The sequence below is a fragment of the Fundulus heteroclitus genome, unplaced genomic scaffold (assembly GCF_011125445.2).
Source record: "Fundulus heteroclitus isolate FHET01 unplaced genomic scaffold, MU-UCD_Fhet_4.1 scaffold_129, whole genome shotgun sequence".
NCBI classification, from domain to species: domain Eukaryota; kingdom Metazoa; phylum Chordata; class Actinopteri; order Cyprinodontiformes; family Fundulidae; genus Fundulus; species Fundulus heteroclitus.
In genome coordinates, this window is record NW_023396541.1 from 242,136 (window position 1) to 260,581 (window position 18,446).

An 18,446-nucleotide genomic window follows, 5' to 3' on the forward strand; every position below is an offset into this window, starting at 1 on the left:
ACACCATCCACGGTAGCCTCGGACGGAGGCGGAACGGCTTCCTCAGACTGAAGCGGAAGTAAGTGTTGTTTGATGACGAAACAGCAGGCTTAAGTAGGGAGGCTGGCAGGTGAAATGAGTCTGACTGATTAATGACCAACAGATGTGGCTGACTGCAGAGGGAGTGAAGGGAAAGCTAAGTGAGGGGAAGGAGGAGCTGAAAACTAACAGAAAATAAGGCAAGGCAAGGCAAATTTATTTATATAGCACAATTCAGTACAAAGACAATATAAAGTGCTTTACATGATTAAAATATAGCAACATAAAAGCAAGTAGGAATAAAATGTAGATAGAAAATAGAATAAAAGCAAGTAGGGATAGAATGTAGAAACAAAAAAGAACATTAAAAACAGTAAAACAGTTTAACTAGAACAGTCAAAAGCAATTTTAAACAGATGTGTTTTTAATCTTGATTTAAAGGAACTCAGGCTTTCCGCACTTTTATAGTTTTCTGGAAGTTTGTTCCAGATAAGCGGAGCATAGGAACTAAATGATGCTTCTCCTTGTTTAGTTCTGGTTATATGTATGCAGAGCAGGCTGGAGCCAGAAGACCTGAGTGGTCTGGAAGGTTGATACACTGATAACAAGTCTGTGATGTATTTAGGTGCTAAGCCATTTAGGGATTTATAAACTAACAGAAGGATTTTAAAGTCTATTCTCTGAGATACAGGGAGCCAGTGTAAGGACTTTAGAACTGGGGTGATGTTCTCTACTTTCTTAGTCTTAGTGAGGACGCGGGCAGCAGCGTTCTGGATCAGCTGCAGCTGTCTGACCCACTTTTTAGGCAGACCTGTGAAAACACCATTGCAGTAATCAATTCGACTAAAAATAAATGCATGGATTAGTTTTTCCAGATCCTGCTGAGACATCAGTCCTTTAATCCTGGAAATGTTCCTCAGGTGATAGAAAGCCGACCTTGTAACTGTCTTTAGATGCTTTTGGAGGTTCAGGTCTGAGTCCATCACTACACCCAGATTTCAGGCCTGATTAGTGGTTTTTAGCTGAAGCGACTGATGCTGTGTGCTAACTTTTGATCTCTCCTCTATTGGTCCAAATATTATTACTTCAGTTTTGTTTTTATTCAGTTGAAGAAAAGTTTGGCACATCTAGTCATTGATTTCTTCTAGGCATTTTCTCAGTGCTTGAACTGGTTCATAGTCACCTGGTGACATGGTGATGTAGAGCTGTGTGTCGTCTGCATAGTTATGGTAGCTGATGTTGTTGTTTTTTATTATCTGAGCTAGGGGGAGCATGTAGATATTGAATAGGAGGGGACCCAGGATGGACCCTTGGGGAACCCCACATGTGATTTTTGTCATCTCTGATGTAAAGTTACCTACTGATACAAAAAAGTCCCTGTCCTTTAAGTAGGATTTAAACCAGTTGAGAGCTGTACCAGAAAGGCCGACCCAGTTCTCCAGGCGTTCTAACAGGATGGAGTGATCGATAGTATCAAATGCTGCACTGAGGTCCAATAGAACCAGCACGGTGGTTCTTCCACAGTCTGTATTTATATGGATGTCGTTAAACACCTTGATAAGGGCGCTCTCTGTACTGTGGTGAGCACGGAAGCCAGACTGGAAAACATCAAAGTGGCTGGTCGTTGTTAAGAAGGTGTTTAATTAAATTAAAGTCAAATCATAACTAAAACCCTAACAAGGAGAAAAAACAGAAAACTAATAATAAACAAAAGCCGAGTCAAAACTAAACCCTGACAAAAAGATGTTTGGAAAGAAGAGAGGGTCAAAACTCTTCTACAGTGTGTAGAAACTGATAAAGAAAGATGGAATAAATGAGAAAATGTGAAGAGCTGAGTGCTAACTTTCTTTTTTCCATGGCTGTATGGAGATCATATAGAGCAAAGATCATAACACACGATGGAAAAAGGTAAAGGAAACATTAGTTACACACACATGTTCAGCCATGGTCACTTCTTTTTCTCTGTATTTGTTTAAAGACAAGAATCCCTCTCTTATATAACGATTAAAGTGCATAGGATAGAACAAATGGTTTTATTATATTTCAAATATTAAACTTGGTTTTATTTATCTTCTAAACTTTATGTGAAGTATTTATGAAATTAATAAAACCCTGATGTTGTATTTTGTTTAAAAATAAAACAAGTCTTTCTTGAAAAGAAGATCCATAATCTCAACAAGATAACGTAGATAATAAAAAGGCTGTTTTTTTTATTTTCTAGATATATGTATGACCACAGTGGAATTGATAGTAGGATTTACAGATGTGTAAAAATGATTCCTGGTAAATATTTAATCACATTACAATCTTGGTCTGTAAAATGCTTCAGATCTTTTCTTTACCATAAACTGTGGGAAACATCTTTAATAAGTCAAACATTTGAGAAGAAATATATGGTACTTGATCTTTCCATCAACTCATGAAGTGCACACAAACTTACAGCCACACACAATTTTTAAAAGAAGAGTTTTATTGTAAAAGACAAACAATTGAGCATAAGATATGCTGTATAAAACTGTATAAAAAAATGTGAAACTTTAAGTTTTGGACTTTTTCCTCTGTGCTTATTAATTCACTCAGCTTCATTGTGCTCTTTAACAAAACTAAGTTGCTCCATCAGTTTCTCAATGTTCAGTATTTGTTTTTCTGTATCTTTTTTAGTCTGATCCAGTTTCCACTGCTCTCTTAAGATATTTTCTTTTACCTTTAACAGTTTCTCAGGGTCCACTTTCTTTGCTATCTCCATCTCCACTGATTGAAGCTGCTGTCTGTTTTCTGCCCTGCCGTCCTCCACATTCTCCAGAGACTGTGTGAGTTGATCCTTCCATGACTCCATTTTAGTCTTCATCTCCAGCAGAGTAGCAGTGGCATCTTCATAGACTCGCTTCAGCTGTAACTCCCTTTGAAGCTCACAAATTGCCCTCGCCATTTTTTCTTTCTCACCTGTTTTAGAGAAAAGGTTTGGGGATGCAAAATAGAACCATAGAAAACACAAATCTAGTCAAGGGTTTAGGGAGATAAGTAATAAGAAAAAGTAATTGATGTTTTTTACAAAGAAGAAACTGGTAAAAATTGTCTTAGACCAAGGAATGATTTATTCTCTGTAGCAGGCTAAGTTCCGTTCAGGAACCATTTAACACATGTGTGGAAAGATTAATAGTCTTGTTATATCAAACAAGTGCAAAGGTCTGTATCACATCCTGAAGATGTTAAGGTAGAGCTGATCTGTTAAAGGCTTCCGGAAAACATGTCGAAGATGCCTTATTGGTCAAACTGCTCCACATTCCCTGTTCTATAATAGAATTTCAGGAACTTTTGGGCCATTAAAGCACAGTACAGATGCTGCTCTGGGTAATAAAATTCCCGATGCTGGCATCTGGACAGAGACTTCATCTGAATACATATTTGGGTAAGGACTTTTTAGCCAAAGTTGCCATGATCAGATGATGATCAAAATATTGTACGACATACAACCTGCTATTGTTTTATTTATTCAAAGTTTAGGTACAACGATCTGTTACTGATAATTTTCTCTAATTCACAGATTCCAAAATGTGAGGTTTGTGCTAAAAAAAACTATTTCAAGTGACTTCACCAGTTCTACCAAAAATAATGATATCATATGATTATATAGGAATCAGCTTTCTGGTGAAAAAGATTTATTCTAAACAATAGACCACACAGTACTAACCGGCTTTAATCTAGTTTACTCCAGTTAAAGAAAAAAATACATTTAGCTATATAACCCCGCCTCTTGCCCATTGATAGCTGGAGATAGGCACCAGAGCCCCTCGGGCCCACACAAGTCATAGACGTGTTGGAAAATGGATGGATGGATGGATTTAGCCGCATATTATTATAAGGGTAAATGCTTATAACAGTGTTATACTATTTTACCGTTTAATTAACTTATGAAAATTTTATTTTCCTTAACAAATCAATAATGCCAATTGCCCAAGGCTGTGAATACCACTCTAAAGTGTTCTACATACAAATTCATAGTCCTTGAACTTTTCTTTCACATCCTGGGATGCCATAAGGGTGTAAAAACGTTTGAAGTTCATTATAGAGGTCTAAAGACTATCAAAGAAAATATTTAGCATTACCTCTGTAAAAGGTACTTTAATTTTTCCATAATATTCTAAATAACATTTCACTCATATTACTTTCTATAAGCAACCAAATTATTAATTTCCTTATTTGATAAACATGAGATATAAACAAAATAAAGTTGTTGAAATAAATATCAAAAACATGAACTTACTCTTCAGTCTATGTATAGCATATACACTTGTTAATCCCAACATCAACTCAAGGACGCTCCCAATGGGGAACTGGAGAGTCACTTCATAGACGGCTGCCACTAAATCAGCTGAAATAAGAACATATTTTCAGCAACGTCCAGATTATACAGAGTATAATTTCATAAAGAACAACATACCCATATGGTAAAAGCTTAAACTAGCTATTTAACCTGAAAAAAACAGTTGTGTACCTCCACATTTGTCAATGAGTAGAAGGATGAAAACTGTCTCAAGAGGGAGGGGTCCACTTAAGGACACAACTTGAGATGTGAAGACAAGTTCATCTGTTTGATTTTGGCACATTATATACTGAAAAGTAAAAAAGTTCAAATAGTTACAAATTTAAAGACACATTGAAATAACTTGTTTTATATTTGCTTACTGTTTCAGGTTCTTGTTTGGGTTCTTTTTTCATCTTTTCAGTAACCTTCTGCTGTTCCTTTAATGCCACTGGCCATTGTTCTACATGCCTCTGTGACTGTCTCTCTGTGAGTGACAGAATACTGACCTTTGTCTGGTTTGTCATTTGTTCTTTTGGATAATAGTCTGACAACAAAAACAACAAAAAGTGCATAATTTTAAAGCTCAAAAAAGTGAAAAATACAATACAATACATAGACATACAAAAGTGAATGGACAGACAGACAGAGAGATAGAATAACTTACATGTCCATGTGGTCAAAGCCAAGACAGTTGCAAGAACAGAACCAATCCTATAAATCATGACGATCAGTGGAGCAGGGATCGTAAAATCTGCTGTAACTTGAAAACACAAAAAACTTTCCCTTGACTTTAAGATTTTCTTTTTCATTGGAAGCTTTTTTTTTAGTTCTACCAAAGATGCATATTTCATATATATATATATATATTTTAAAGAATTACTGCCTCCTACAACATCAACAAACTTTGAACGAATGATATATGACAATGTCATGCAAATTACATAATGAACATATGAATTTATACAATTGTGCAGCAAGTTAAGAGAACTTAGTACCTGGCTTGCAGAGGTAAACTCCTGAGTAAACGGTAACACGAGCTGCTGGTTCAAGTGCCGTGACTTGAACTTTAGTCTGTTTTCTGCTATAAACCAAGGTGTGTCTAGCACGTTTTGTACATAGGAGCCTATTGTCTTATATGATACCATCCATTGCAGAGTATAGCAAATGTATCTATTGCATAATGATATGCACAGAAGCAAAAATCTAAATACAATAAATGAAAGAGAAAATAACGTTTCACTGTTTTACTATCGCTTCATAATTTACTTTTTTGATATTTTGACCACTTAAAATAGAGACAGTTGTATTACCAGTCTAGTTTTCTGACAGGAGAAAATCTCTGAAGAAAATCAAAATTGTCTACAAAGGTTTTCTAAACAACGGGTGGATGAGAAAATCCTTTGCTTTACTAAAGGTTTTTGAAGAACAGAGGAACCAACAGAAATAAAGTTCAGATATTTTCAGATTGTGAATCACTCACCTCTCTGATGCTTGCATTGAATATTTTTAGCTTTTAAGGTAAGGGAAAAACACAGACATGATACTTTTGAAACCTGGGATAGTTTGGAACTTCCTGTTTCCTTCAAAGGGTCTTAATGAATATCCAGATAATGGCTTGTTTGAGGTTTTTACAGCACTAGTGGCTTGTTTTTCATATAGTGGGCTGACAGGAAAGGGGGTTTAAGAGAGGGGGAGAGACATGGGGCAAAGGACCACAGGTGAGAGTGGAACCTTGGTCGGCCGCGTTGCGTCGAGTATTAAGGCTTCCGTACATGGGTTCAACAATGGGTTGAATAAACTTCAAAGATAACGATCTTACTTGATAAAGGATACATTTTAAAAACCTGAAAAAACCTTAATACAGAGATTTGAGATGCATGCCAATATGATCCGATATTTGTTTTTTGACTGATATTGGGACGATGTTCAGTATTTATACCAGATTGAAACATCACTTGACATTATGCTGGTCCTCACTTCCTTTTTCTAATTTTCTGGTTTAGGGCTAAGGTTAAAATTTAGTTTAGGCTACAATTAGCCATGCATTGGGTTAGGTTTAGGAAAATTGATAAGTCATCATATGAGCCTCTATACATATAGCGAGAAAGTTTTGTGTGTGTTGGGAGGGTGCACTACAATATTTCATTAATCTCTGTATGTATTTGTAATTATTAGTTGCATGGTCTGAAATTGTTTCGACAGATGGAAATTTGTGGTTCATGGGGTCATAGATGGCTTTATTCGTCTCATAGTATACCTTAAAGCTGCTACCAACAATCAGGCTTCAACTGTGCTTGAAAGCTTCCTTCAAGCAATTAATAACACTGATCAGGTTCCAGTTAATGAATTTAGTACTATGACAGAAATGTTAGGATAAAATAAACCATTGTTCTGATTTGTATGCATTTCTAAAGAGTGGTAATATTATATATTGCTGTGTACAGGTGGACCTGTTTCAGTAGGAATCACTCCACAGGCTGTATGTGACTCTGGAAAGCAGGCTGCGAATGTTATGATGGACTAATAATTGTGACCTTTTGTTATTGCTGAACAACATTATAAAAAAAATGTAAAATTGTTAAATAACTATCACGCAGCGACCTCTCTGTCTGATGCTTGCATTGAATATGTTAATTTTTTAGGTAAGGCAAAAACATGAACATGAAACTTTTGAAACCTGGGATAGTTTGGAACTTCCTGTTGTCTCCAAAGTGTCCAGACATCGACATTTTTATGTGAATGTAGTGATCTTACTCTCTCAGTCAATGTGAACATTTTAGGAGCTATAAATGACCTAATCCGATTCTGTTATCCTGAGCTGATTGTAACTTTCTCTCTGTGCTTCCAACAACCTTCATGCATTGAATGGAATAAATAATACTCTTCACCGTTCCGCAATGCGGCAGAATGAGGTATAGCTGCAGCAGTACCTCTCCAACCTCATGATGGTTGCTGGTGCCTATATCCAGAGTTCACTGGGCGAGAGGCGGGGTACAACCTGGACAGGTTGGCAGTCTGTCGCAGGGCAACACAGAGACAAACAGCAATTCACACACACATTCACACCTAAGAGGATCTTAGAGACCAATTAATCTAACAGTCATGTTTTTTGGACTGTGGGAGGAAGCCGGAGTACCTGGAGAGAACCTACGCATGCAAAGGGAGAACATGCAAACTCCATGCAGAAATACCAAGGGTTGGACCCAGAACCTTCTTGCTGCAAGGCAACAGTGCTACCCACTGCGCCACTTAAAAAAGATACAGTACGGGGAAATTTACAACATAACAAAAATAGGGAGTCCGACTTTTCTAATATTGTATCTTGACCGGCTGCCACTATTCAAATGCAATGTGGTTGTCTCTGTAATGTTTTTCCTCTGTTTCTGTGATTCTATTCTTTACTCTTTTTTTCATGTACAGCCTTGGAATTGTCTTGTTACTGACAAGTGCTTTGCAAAAAAACTTGCCTTGTTTTGCCTTTAATTATTCCAAACCTCACCATTAACATTTAAAGGCAACTCTTAACAAATGGGTATTTAACCTTGATTTAAAGGAAATTAGGGTTTCAGCACTTTTACAGTCCTCTGGGAGTTTTTTCCAGATAAACGGAGCACAGAAGCTAAATGCTGCTTCTCAATTAAAATGCATTTACATCACTTAATATCAGTTATTCATATTTTATCCTTAATTCTCTCTCTCTCTCTCTCTCTCTCTCTCTCTCTCTCTCTCTCTCTCTATATATATATATATATATATATATATATATATATATATATATATATATATATATATATATATATACTGTGTATCTCAACATACATTCCTCTTTAGTGATAATGGTACATGTAATAAATGTCGTGTTTTATCACGAGACCAGGGCACAGCGCTGTTGAAAAAATAGCAGATATCCGCCACGGAGCAACAGAGATTAACTTAATGCAGCGGTAACCAGGCCAGCTGGGTGACAATACACAGGAAGCATTACTCTAGATTTCAGCTCCAAGGTGAAAACTTTCTAGTGAAAACCTGATCTGATCCAGAGAGACGGCATCCATCCCACTTTGGATGGTGCAGCTCTTCTTTCTAGGAATCGGGCCGGATTTATTAGTTCCCCTAATAAATCCGGACTCTGAACTGCTGAAGCCACAAAATGGACACTGTATCACATTCGTATATATGCACATTTACACATTTGCACATATGCCATCAGACTGTTGAGCTGCTAAAGCCACAAAATGGACTCTGAACTGCTGAAGCCACAAACGGACTCTGTACCACATTCGTATGTTGCACGGTTTTAATAATACTCACCTGGACACCGTGAATCGCACACTGTCTACTTCCCCTGCATTGTTTACATTTCAATTGTTTACATAAACTACTGCTGCACCTTATCTTGATAATTACTGCAATTTACTGTGATTTTTCAAGCTGTATGCAAACGAAATTTCATTCTGTACGCACTCTGTGCATACAAAATGACAAATAAAGTTGTCTAAGTCTAAGTAAATGCTGACAACCCAGAGTCCAGACCAGGAAGCAGAGCTGTAGTTTAACACACCTCTCTGCAGCTTCTGTACTGTTACCCACCCATTACCCTATTGAGACGGTGCCTTTCCCACGGCCAAAACTTAACAGATCAAAAACTTATCTAAAAGGAACAAATCATAAAAGTCTCATAAAATCAAAATGATTGAACTTGGAGCAAAGAAGTAAAACAATTAAATGTGGTCTATTAAATATAAAGTCTCTCCCTCCAAAGACTTTGTTAGTTAATTAATTGATTTCAGTTATCTGGCTGCAAGAGGACTAAGTTAGTATAAATTAGTCAAATCCCTCTAATTATATAAATTTTCACTCCCAGAAAATGGTAAATGGCTTGTACTTGTATAGCACTATATTCAATGTCCAATGACCCCAAAGTGCTTTGCATTGCATTCAGTCATTGACCCATTCACACCCTGACAGAGTTAGTAGCCACAGCTGCAATGGGGCAGACTGACAACGGCTGGGCTGTCATACAACAGTGCCACACAATCCTCTGACCACCACCAGCAGGCAATTCAGGTGAAGTGTCTTGCCCAAGGACACAGCAACTAAGAGGGTTGAAGCAGTGGATTGAACTGGCATCCCACCAATTGCAGGACAAATCCTTAACTCCTGCACCCTGTTGCCCTGGGATGTGGCAATCTTTAGAGAGTTAACATGGAAAGAAGAGAGGTGATTAAAATGGCTTCATCATAAAACCCTTAGAGATATCCTTAAACCGGTTATGAAGCGTCCGTCAGTTTGACCTAACCTTACGGATATATATAGCAAAATATGGACAAATAAATATACCATCCATCCATCCATTTTCCGAACCGCTTTATCCCTCATGGGGTCGCGGGGGGTGCTGGTGCCTATCTCCAGCGTTCACTGGGCGAGAGGCGGGGTACACCCTGGACAGGTCGCCAGTCTGTCGCAGGGCAACACAGAGACAAACAACCATTCACGCACACACTCACACCTAAGGACAATTTGGAGAAGCCAATTAACCTAACAGTCATGTTTTTGGTCTGTGGGAGGAAGCCGGAGTACCCGGAGAGAACCCACGCATGCACAGGGAGAACATTCAAACTCCATGCAGAAAGACCCAGTGGTGTACTCGAACCCAGGACCTTCTTGCTGCAAGGCAACAGCGCTACCCACTGCGCCACTGTGCAGCCCTAAAAATAATATACCACTGATTTTTTTTTTTTTTTTTTTTTCACATTTAGGGAGAAAATCTGAAAAGATTCTGATCACTTTCCAAGCACCCACCAACCCGGAAGTCATGAAGTCAGTACGTGAACATTCATCTCAACATGGCGGATTACAGCACTGCATGCGATAGCCAAAACGAGAAATCTGAAAGGGAAATTTCGACTTCAACCGAGCGATTCCTACCAGGTGACCATTCTGATGTATTGGAGGAAGAATATTTGTGTCTGGAGCCTCACATGTTCGACCCAGACGTTTCAGATGAAGAGAAGGTGGCGGACAACAACAGCCTTTCATATCGGACAAGGAGTGGAGATTGCAGGTCGGGAGACTAGATAAATGGTAGGACACGTTTTTTCTTTTAAATACGCAGTTCAAATATTTTTTCGTATGTTGACATTATTTTCTTTTAGGCACAATAGATATTTAATTTCTCATAACAATTTTTTTGATTGCTGGGGTGCATTTACACACAAGTGAATAAACAAATACAGGAAAGTAAAAGACAACACATGTAGACATAGATACATGAAAATAAAAAGACAAAGAGTGAAGCAACTAGTATAGCAGTGGTGATTCCTGACAAAGAATATTTCAAAAAGAACATCTAATTATCTCAGTATATATGCAGTAGAATTATGTGCTATATTATTATCTTGAGAATGGGTGGAGGATATTAATATAAATAAAATAATTTGTAGTGATTATCAGCATTGAGTATTCAAAAGGGAGGTACAAATAATCATCAAAATATATTATATGAGGTTATGGCTGTTCATCATAGAATATGTGAACAAAATAAAAAAAATAATATTATTTTGGACTCCTGCTCATGTAGGTATTTTGGGTAATGAAAGAGCAGATTGTGATGATTTGCTAGGGTTGAATCCAATGATAGCCGAACACGGAGCTGATGCTAAAATAATTTTATTTAACAGGATCCAAGGGACAAAAGGTGGTTTTCAGGCAGGCCAACAGAACCAGACAGCAACTAAACAAACTCAGGAAACATGAGGGCAGAAAACGGCTTGGGCACAAACTAGCAGACAGACGAGATAAACAAAACATCACTGAGGCTGCAAGGCTCTTACCGAGAGGTTGCGAGTAGGGACAAGACGAGATATTCCGGCAACCAACAGAAAACAAAGGCGGGCTTAAATAGGCGACAGAACAGGAGAGCAGGGAGGGACTAATTAACAAAAACAGGTGGAGGTGATAAAAGGAGCATAAGACTGATAAACCAAAAACCTAAGGTAAGAAATAAGACTAAAATAAACACTAACAACAAAGGCTAGATAACAAAAACAGGCTAAGCATAAAACCAAAACAAGAAACAGAAATAAATCCTAAGACAGAAAAGATAGCTAAACTGAAAAAATAACCTGAACCGCAACAGAACATTACACAGATAGGTTGGCTAAGAAAGCTTATAAAAAAGAATATATTGATATGCTAGTAAAGTTATCCAAATCTGAAGGCAAAAGTATAGTTTGGAGAGAAAGCAAGAAGATATGGAAAAGTAGGTGGGATAAGGAAATAAATGGAAGGCACTTATATAGGATAAAAAAATACAGTTGATGTAGTAAGGATTAGAGGAATAAACAGGAGGGAGGAAATAACTATAAATAGAATAAGAACCGGTCACAGTTTTTTTAAATGGAATTCTTTGTAAAATGGGGAAACATCTTACTGGTTTTTGTAGTTGGTGTCATGATGTAGAAACAATAGAACATGTTTGTATTAATTGTAGAAGATATGTAAATCAAAGATTAGTAAAAACGGAATTAGGTTTTAATAGGATTTTAAATTGAGAATGTGGTTTATAAGCTAAATAGTATTTAGAGGAAAAAGAAGATTCTTCGGTTTAAAAAAAATACTGGGATCAGAGAATTTGAGGAATAGATATTAGGATCTAATAGATGGCAGTAGTGCAACAATAATGGATTCAAGCTGCTGTTAAAATCTAAAGAAGATTAGCGGCCGTGAAGAGCCAAAGACCCCCTCCCCCGGAGCACCGAGGCAGTCGTCTTTATAATGACGAGCCACAAACGGCTCTAAGTGTGTCTTTTGGCCACTCATGCAATCTTCCATCTTCATGAGAACAGTACATAGTGACACAACGACGAGGCATCTTGTAAAAAAGCTGTGAAAACAAAACAACCTTATCCATTTAGTACTCAGACAGTATCCGGTTGTTAAGTCGTGACGTAACCACACTCCAATAATACTGTTTCCGGGTCCAAACGCTGGGTCCGCTCTAACTGCTCTGACGCTTTTGCCCGACTATGCCGCAGTGCTGTGTCCCGTGTTGCTTAAATAGATCGTAGTTTAAAAAAAACGAGTGACATTCAACTGTCTTTTTACCGCTTTCCATGTGACGAGAAAGAGAAGAGGAAATGGCTGCAGTTGATAAGGTAAGTTACAAATTTTAAACAAATGAAGAAACTTTGTTCTGTGCCGCCTAGTTAAGATGAAACTAGCTAGCTACGGCTAGTTAGTTAACGTTAGCTTTGGCAACAGTCTACAGACAAGCCGAAGCATGAAGATGTGCGTACGTAGCAAGAAACAACATTAGACCAGTTTGATATTATGATAATCTGCTAACATTTCTCATTTCTATAATAATTGAGCATTGTTGGAGGGAGTCTGAGATATAAGATCAGAATCATGGTCAATGGCCAGGTATGATTAGCTTCCTGTTTGCGGTAAGGCGTATTGTGTCACTTCCTGTTGTTGTTGTCTGAACGACGGATTTTTGCTCCAGGCTTTCTAGCTTTTTATCTTTAAACCTCTTTGCTGTAACATCTGTTTCCAAACATAAGCACTTTTAAAACACTTTCTGTGGCTGCTCATCACGTTTGGCAACTCCTCGTGTTTCACACGGTTTGTTCTTTGGCGTGATAACTGGGCGCTAGCCTAGCGTTAGCCAAGCCTTAGCCCTTATAATGGCTTCTCCGTCTCTGACTAAGTCTCCTATCTGCTGCTCTCTGTGTCAGATGTTCAGTTATTCCTCTGCCTCCTTTAGTGATAATGGTACATGAAATAAATGTAGTGTTTTTGTAGGTTTGGAGGCGAGGGTGTCAGAATTGGAGACCCGGCTCCGTGCTGTTGAAAAACCAGCTGATAGCCGCTCCTTTGCTAGCGCGGAGCCGCATAGAGTAACTTCACGTAGCGAACCTAAAGCAGTAGCACCCGACCAGCCGGGTAACCAGGCTGGCTGAGTGACGGTTCGTAGGAAGCATAGCTCTAGATTACAGACCCAAGATCACCACCAACCCGTCTGCGTTTCTAATAAATTTTCCCTTCTCAGCGACAGTCTCGCTGAGGAGCCGACCTTAATTATTGGCAGCTCCATAATAAGAAATGTGGCACTAAAGAAACCAGGGACCATAGTTAAATGCCTAACAGGGGCCAGAACAGGCGACATAAAATCCTACCTAAAACTACTGCCTAAGGATAAGCGTAAATACCGCAAAATTGTTATTCACGCTGGCGGTAATGACACCTGGTCACGCCGATCAGAGGTCACCTAAGTTGGTGTTGCTTCGGTGTGTGAGTTTGCTAAAACAATGTCGGACTCTGTAATTTTCTCTGGTCCCCTGCCTGATCTGACCAGTGATGACATGTTTAGCCGCATGTCGTCATTCAACCGCTGGTTGTCTAGGTGGTGTCCAGAAAACGACGTGGGCTATATTGATAACTGGCGAACTTTCTGGGGAAAACCTGGTCTGATCAGGAGAGATGGCATTCATCCCACTTTGGATGGTGCAGCTCTTCTTTCTAGGAATCTGGCCGGATTTATTAGTTCTCCTAAATGCTGACAACCCAGGGTCCAGACCAGGAAGCAGAGCTGTAGTTTAACACACCTCTCTGCAGCTTCTGTACTGTTACCCACCCATTATCCTATTGAGACGGTGTCTTTCCCACGGCCAAAACTTAACAGATCAAAAACTTATCTAAAAGGAACAAATCATAAAAATCTAATATAAATCCATACGGATCACTTTGAACCAAAAAATAAAATGATTAAATGTGGTCTATTAAATATAAGGTATCTCCCTCCGAAGACTTTGTTAGTTAATGAATTGATTTTGATAATCAGATTGATTTGTTTTGTCTCACAGAAACCTGGCTACAAGAGGACTACGTTAGTATAAATGAGTCAACCCCCTCCAGTTATTCAAATTTACACATTCCCAGATCTGTGGGAAGAGGAGGAGGAGTGGCAACTATCTTTCAGTCTGATTTATTAATTAGTCCCAGGCCAACTAATAATTACAGTTCTTTTGAACATTTAACCCTCAGTTTCCCTCATCCAAACTGCAAAGCAATAAAACCTCTTCTGTTTGTTGTTTTGTATCGTCCACCAGGCCCTTACACTCAGTTTTTGGATCAGTTGTCAGATTTCTTATCTGATTTGGTGTTAAATACTGATAAGGTTATTATAGTGGGTGATTTTAACATCCATGTTGACACAGAATGTGATAACCTTAGTGTAGCCTTTAAAACTATCCTAGATTCAATAGGGTGTTTTCACTGACGTCACTGGCCAACTTCCGGTCCGCCATATTGGGTGGCACACTTCCTTATCTCTAGTTGTCTTACACGTATTATCGTATCGCGAATGGATAAGTACGCCAGCACGCTAGAGCGACCAGATAAGGACGTATATCTGAGGAAATGTTCCGTGATCGACCATATGGACCCGTATGCCCTCCACGGTGCCTTGTTTAGCCGTAATCCAGATGATTGGCCAAATGTAGAGCACGGCGACATAGTGCATTACCTGGTGTTCAGTGAAAACCCTCTGCACACTCTTGAGGAAATGAGAGCTTACAAGGATCTAGAGGCTCACAACCAGTTCACATCTGGTTATGTACATCAAGGAAATCGCCATCATACGTGGACGGGTGAGTTTTAATAAGATGGTAAAAATGTAAACAATCCGACGCAAATGTGTTGCAAATGTGTTGCACCGCCCGCCGGTGGCGGGCGGTGCGCGAAGGCGCTTTGCTGCAAGGCCGATCGACGCCGCTCGCGGCTTTAATTATTTAAGCAGAACAATGACCAGTGCAAAATTAAGTTGTATTTACCGTATTGGCGCCGGTAGGAGCTGCAGATCATAAAGCCAGCAAACAGTGGGAACACAGCAACTCGTTCAAAGGTAAGCTGCGCTCAGACGGGCTGGCACATGCTAGTTTAGTAGCTGCTAACCGTCAGTGCTAACAACCACTCGCGCATGTAATGTACTTTTAACTTGCTGCTATGTGTTTCAAACGTTTAGAACACACTCTCATTGACATCGGGATACTGTGGAAAGTTATGTTCGGTCTTACAGCCGCGATCCAAGCGAGCCGACGATCTCTTTGTTATCTCTGTAACTCGTTCAAAGGTAAGCTGTGCTCAGCCGGGCTCTGGCTCATGCTAACCGTTAGCGCTAACAACCACTCGCGCATGTAATGTACTTTTAACTAGCTGCTATGTGTTTCAAACGTTTAGAACACACTCTCATTGACATCGGGATACTGTGGAAAGTTATGTTCGGTCGACTTACAACCGCGATCCAAGCGAGCCGACGACTCTTTGTTATCGCTAACAGTTGTTCTCCGTGGTTGCGCCTCCAGGCAGGAAAGCGGTGGAAAATGAATCTGTTTCTATGTTTTTCCCATGGCGATCATGTGTTGCGCTGTTACAGCCCACAATACAGCAACGGTTTACCATGGTTGAAATCAAGTTAAGGTGAAATTAATCAAATTAAAACACGGCTGAGAGAGGGAGTACAGTATGCGGTAGTAATAGGCAGTAGAGGCGGCGGAGGCAGTCAACATGACAGCCGCGGAAAGTAATAAGTCATAACGCCCAAGCCCTATTATTAATATATTCTTCTTATATGTTTTAAATACTTAACAGTTGTTAACTTTGTCACCTGTGACAAAGTGAGCACCGCAGACTCTGGTGTATTCCAGCTTAACACCGTCCAAATCGGACCTGGATATCCGTGTCAGCCATAGGTGACGGCGTTGTTCAGACAGCTGGTTTTTTTTTTTTTCACACTGATTCACTATTACGGCTGGTAGGCGATAGAAAGCGTTGATCTCCACCTCCACGGGCCGTGCAACCAACCATTAAACACGTTTTCCCCATTGTTCACTTCCAATACTGCCTAAGGCGTCATACAATGCAGGTCAACGGTGCGAAACGACTGCCACCCAATATGGCGGACGCGCTGAGTAGTCACGTGAGCGTGACGTCAGCTGAAAACCCCCTATTGGTTTTGCTCAAAATGTGCATAAACCGACGCACTCTTGGCTCCATACTTTAGACCTTGTTCTGACATATGGCATTGATTGTGAAGAATTAACAGTATTCTCTCACAACCCTGTCCTGTCTGATCATTTTTAAATAACATTTGAGTTTAATCTAACTGAGTTCTCCACCCCCAAAAGAGGGTTCCATTATAGTAGATCTTTGTCGGATAATGCTGTATCAAAACTTAAAGAGTCTGTCCCCTTTTTAATATCCTCAGTATTGCAGAAATGCCCTGTAGATGGCAGCAATGCTGTTTCTTCCCATTCACAAATCGATACCTTTGCTAACAATGTGACTTCCTCATTGCGTTCTGCATTAGACAATGTAGCTCCCTTGAAAAAGAAGGTGATTATTCACAGGAAGCTGGCTCCCTGGTTTAATTCAGAGCTGCGTTCCTTGAAGCACAATGTTAGGAAATTGGAGAGAAAATGGCGCTCTACACACCAAGAGGAATCCTACCTAATCTGGAGGGACAGTCTATTGTTGTATAACAAGACCCTTCGCAGAGTTAGAGCAGCATATTTTTCATCATTAATTGAAGAGAATAAAATAATCCTAGATTTCTCTTTAGTACAGTTGCCAAACTTACCCAGAGCCACAGCTCTGTTGATCCATCCATTCCCCTAGCTCTTAGTAGTAATGATTTTATGGGATTCTTCATAAATAAAATTGATGCCATTAAAAATAAAATAATTGGCATCCTCCCAAACATGATTACCTCGTCCTCAGTAGGTGAGGCAGCATTGGAGGAATCTTTAGAACCTGCACAGTGTTTGAACTGTTTAGAAGCAGTAGAGCTTTCTGAGCTATCTATAATATTAGCTTCATCTAAACCTTCTACCTGTATGTTAGACCCAATCCCAACCAAGTTGTTTAAGGACATATTCCCTTTGATCAGTGGCACTATTTTAGACATGATTAATCTATCCTTAGTAAATGAATATGTACCACAGGTTTTTAAAGTAGCTGTTATTAAACCTTTACTTAAGAAACCTTCTCTTGATCAAGATGAGTTAGTAAACTACAGACCTATATCTAATCTTCTTTTCTTATCTAAAATTCTTGAGAAAGTAGTTGCTAATCAACTTTGTGAGCATTTACAAAGCAATGACCTACTTGAGGAGTTTCAGTCAGGCTTCAGAGCTCATCATAGCACTGAAACCGCTCTGGTGAAGGTCACTAATGATATTCTCATGGCCTCAGATAATGGACTTGTGTCTGTACTTGTCCTGTTAGATCTCAGTGCTGCATTTGATACAGCTGATCACAATATTCTCCTACAAAGACTTGAACATACTGTAGGGATTAAGGGTAAAGCATTAGGCTGGTTTAAATCTTATCTGTCAGACAGATTCCAGTTTGTTCATGTTAATAATAAATGTTCTTCAAACTCTAGGGTCACCTGTGGAGTACCGCAGGGTTCAGTCCTTGGACCAATTCGCTTTACTATATATATGCTTCCGATTGGCAAAATTATCAGACAGCATGGGATTATTTTCCACTGTTATGCTTATGATACTCAGCTGTATTTATCCATAAATCCTGATGAATCCAATCAATTACTTCGATTGCAGTCATGTCTTGATGACATCAAAAGCTGGATGACTTTAAATTTCCTGCATCTAAATTCTGACAAGACCAAAGTTGTAATCTTTGGGCCAGAGTCCTCAAAAAATAAACTTCTTAACCAATCACTTAATCTGGGTGGCATTAACCTGGCCTCTGGTAATAAAGTAAAAAATCTTGGTGTTATTTTTGACCAAGACATGTCTATGGAGATAATTTCCTGCCAAAACGTTTTAAGCAAAAAAATGTGTTGCACACAAATAAAACCTGTTTTGCACACAAAATGATATGTCTCACACACAAAAAATTGTTTTGCAAACTGTTCGCCAACCTTACACTCAAAATATCATTTATAAGTTTTCCTCGAGTACAAACAGTCTGTGCTTGCACAAAACAGCCTCTGCTCGAGTACGAAACAATCCCACCACCGCTGCGGTAAATTTGTGCCAAAAGTCACGTGATGCATTGAGTTGTTGTTCAGACTTCCCGACAGCAGGGGGCGCAC

At 39.2% G+C, this 18,446-nt stretch overlaps 1 long non-coding RNA gene across 1 annotated transcript; it reads right to left on the reverse strand.

Moving 5' to 3' along the window:
- Positions 1-4,286: 4,286 nt before the first annotated feature.
- LOC118558484 lies at positions 4,287-5,343 on the reverse strand. Its single transcript, XR_004928346.1, has 4 exons — positions 5,320-5,343; positions 4,989-5,084; positions 4,514-4,868; positions 4,287-4,390 (listed from the first exon to the last, which is right to left on the reverse strand). It is a non-coding gene; the product is annotated as an uncharacterized LOC118558484 (long non-coding RNA).
- Positions 5,344-18,446: the final 13,103 nt, after the last annotated feature.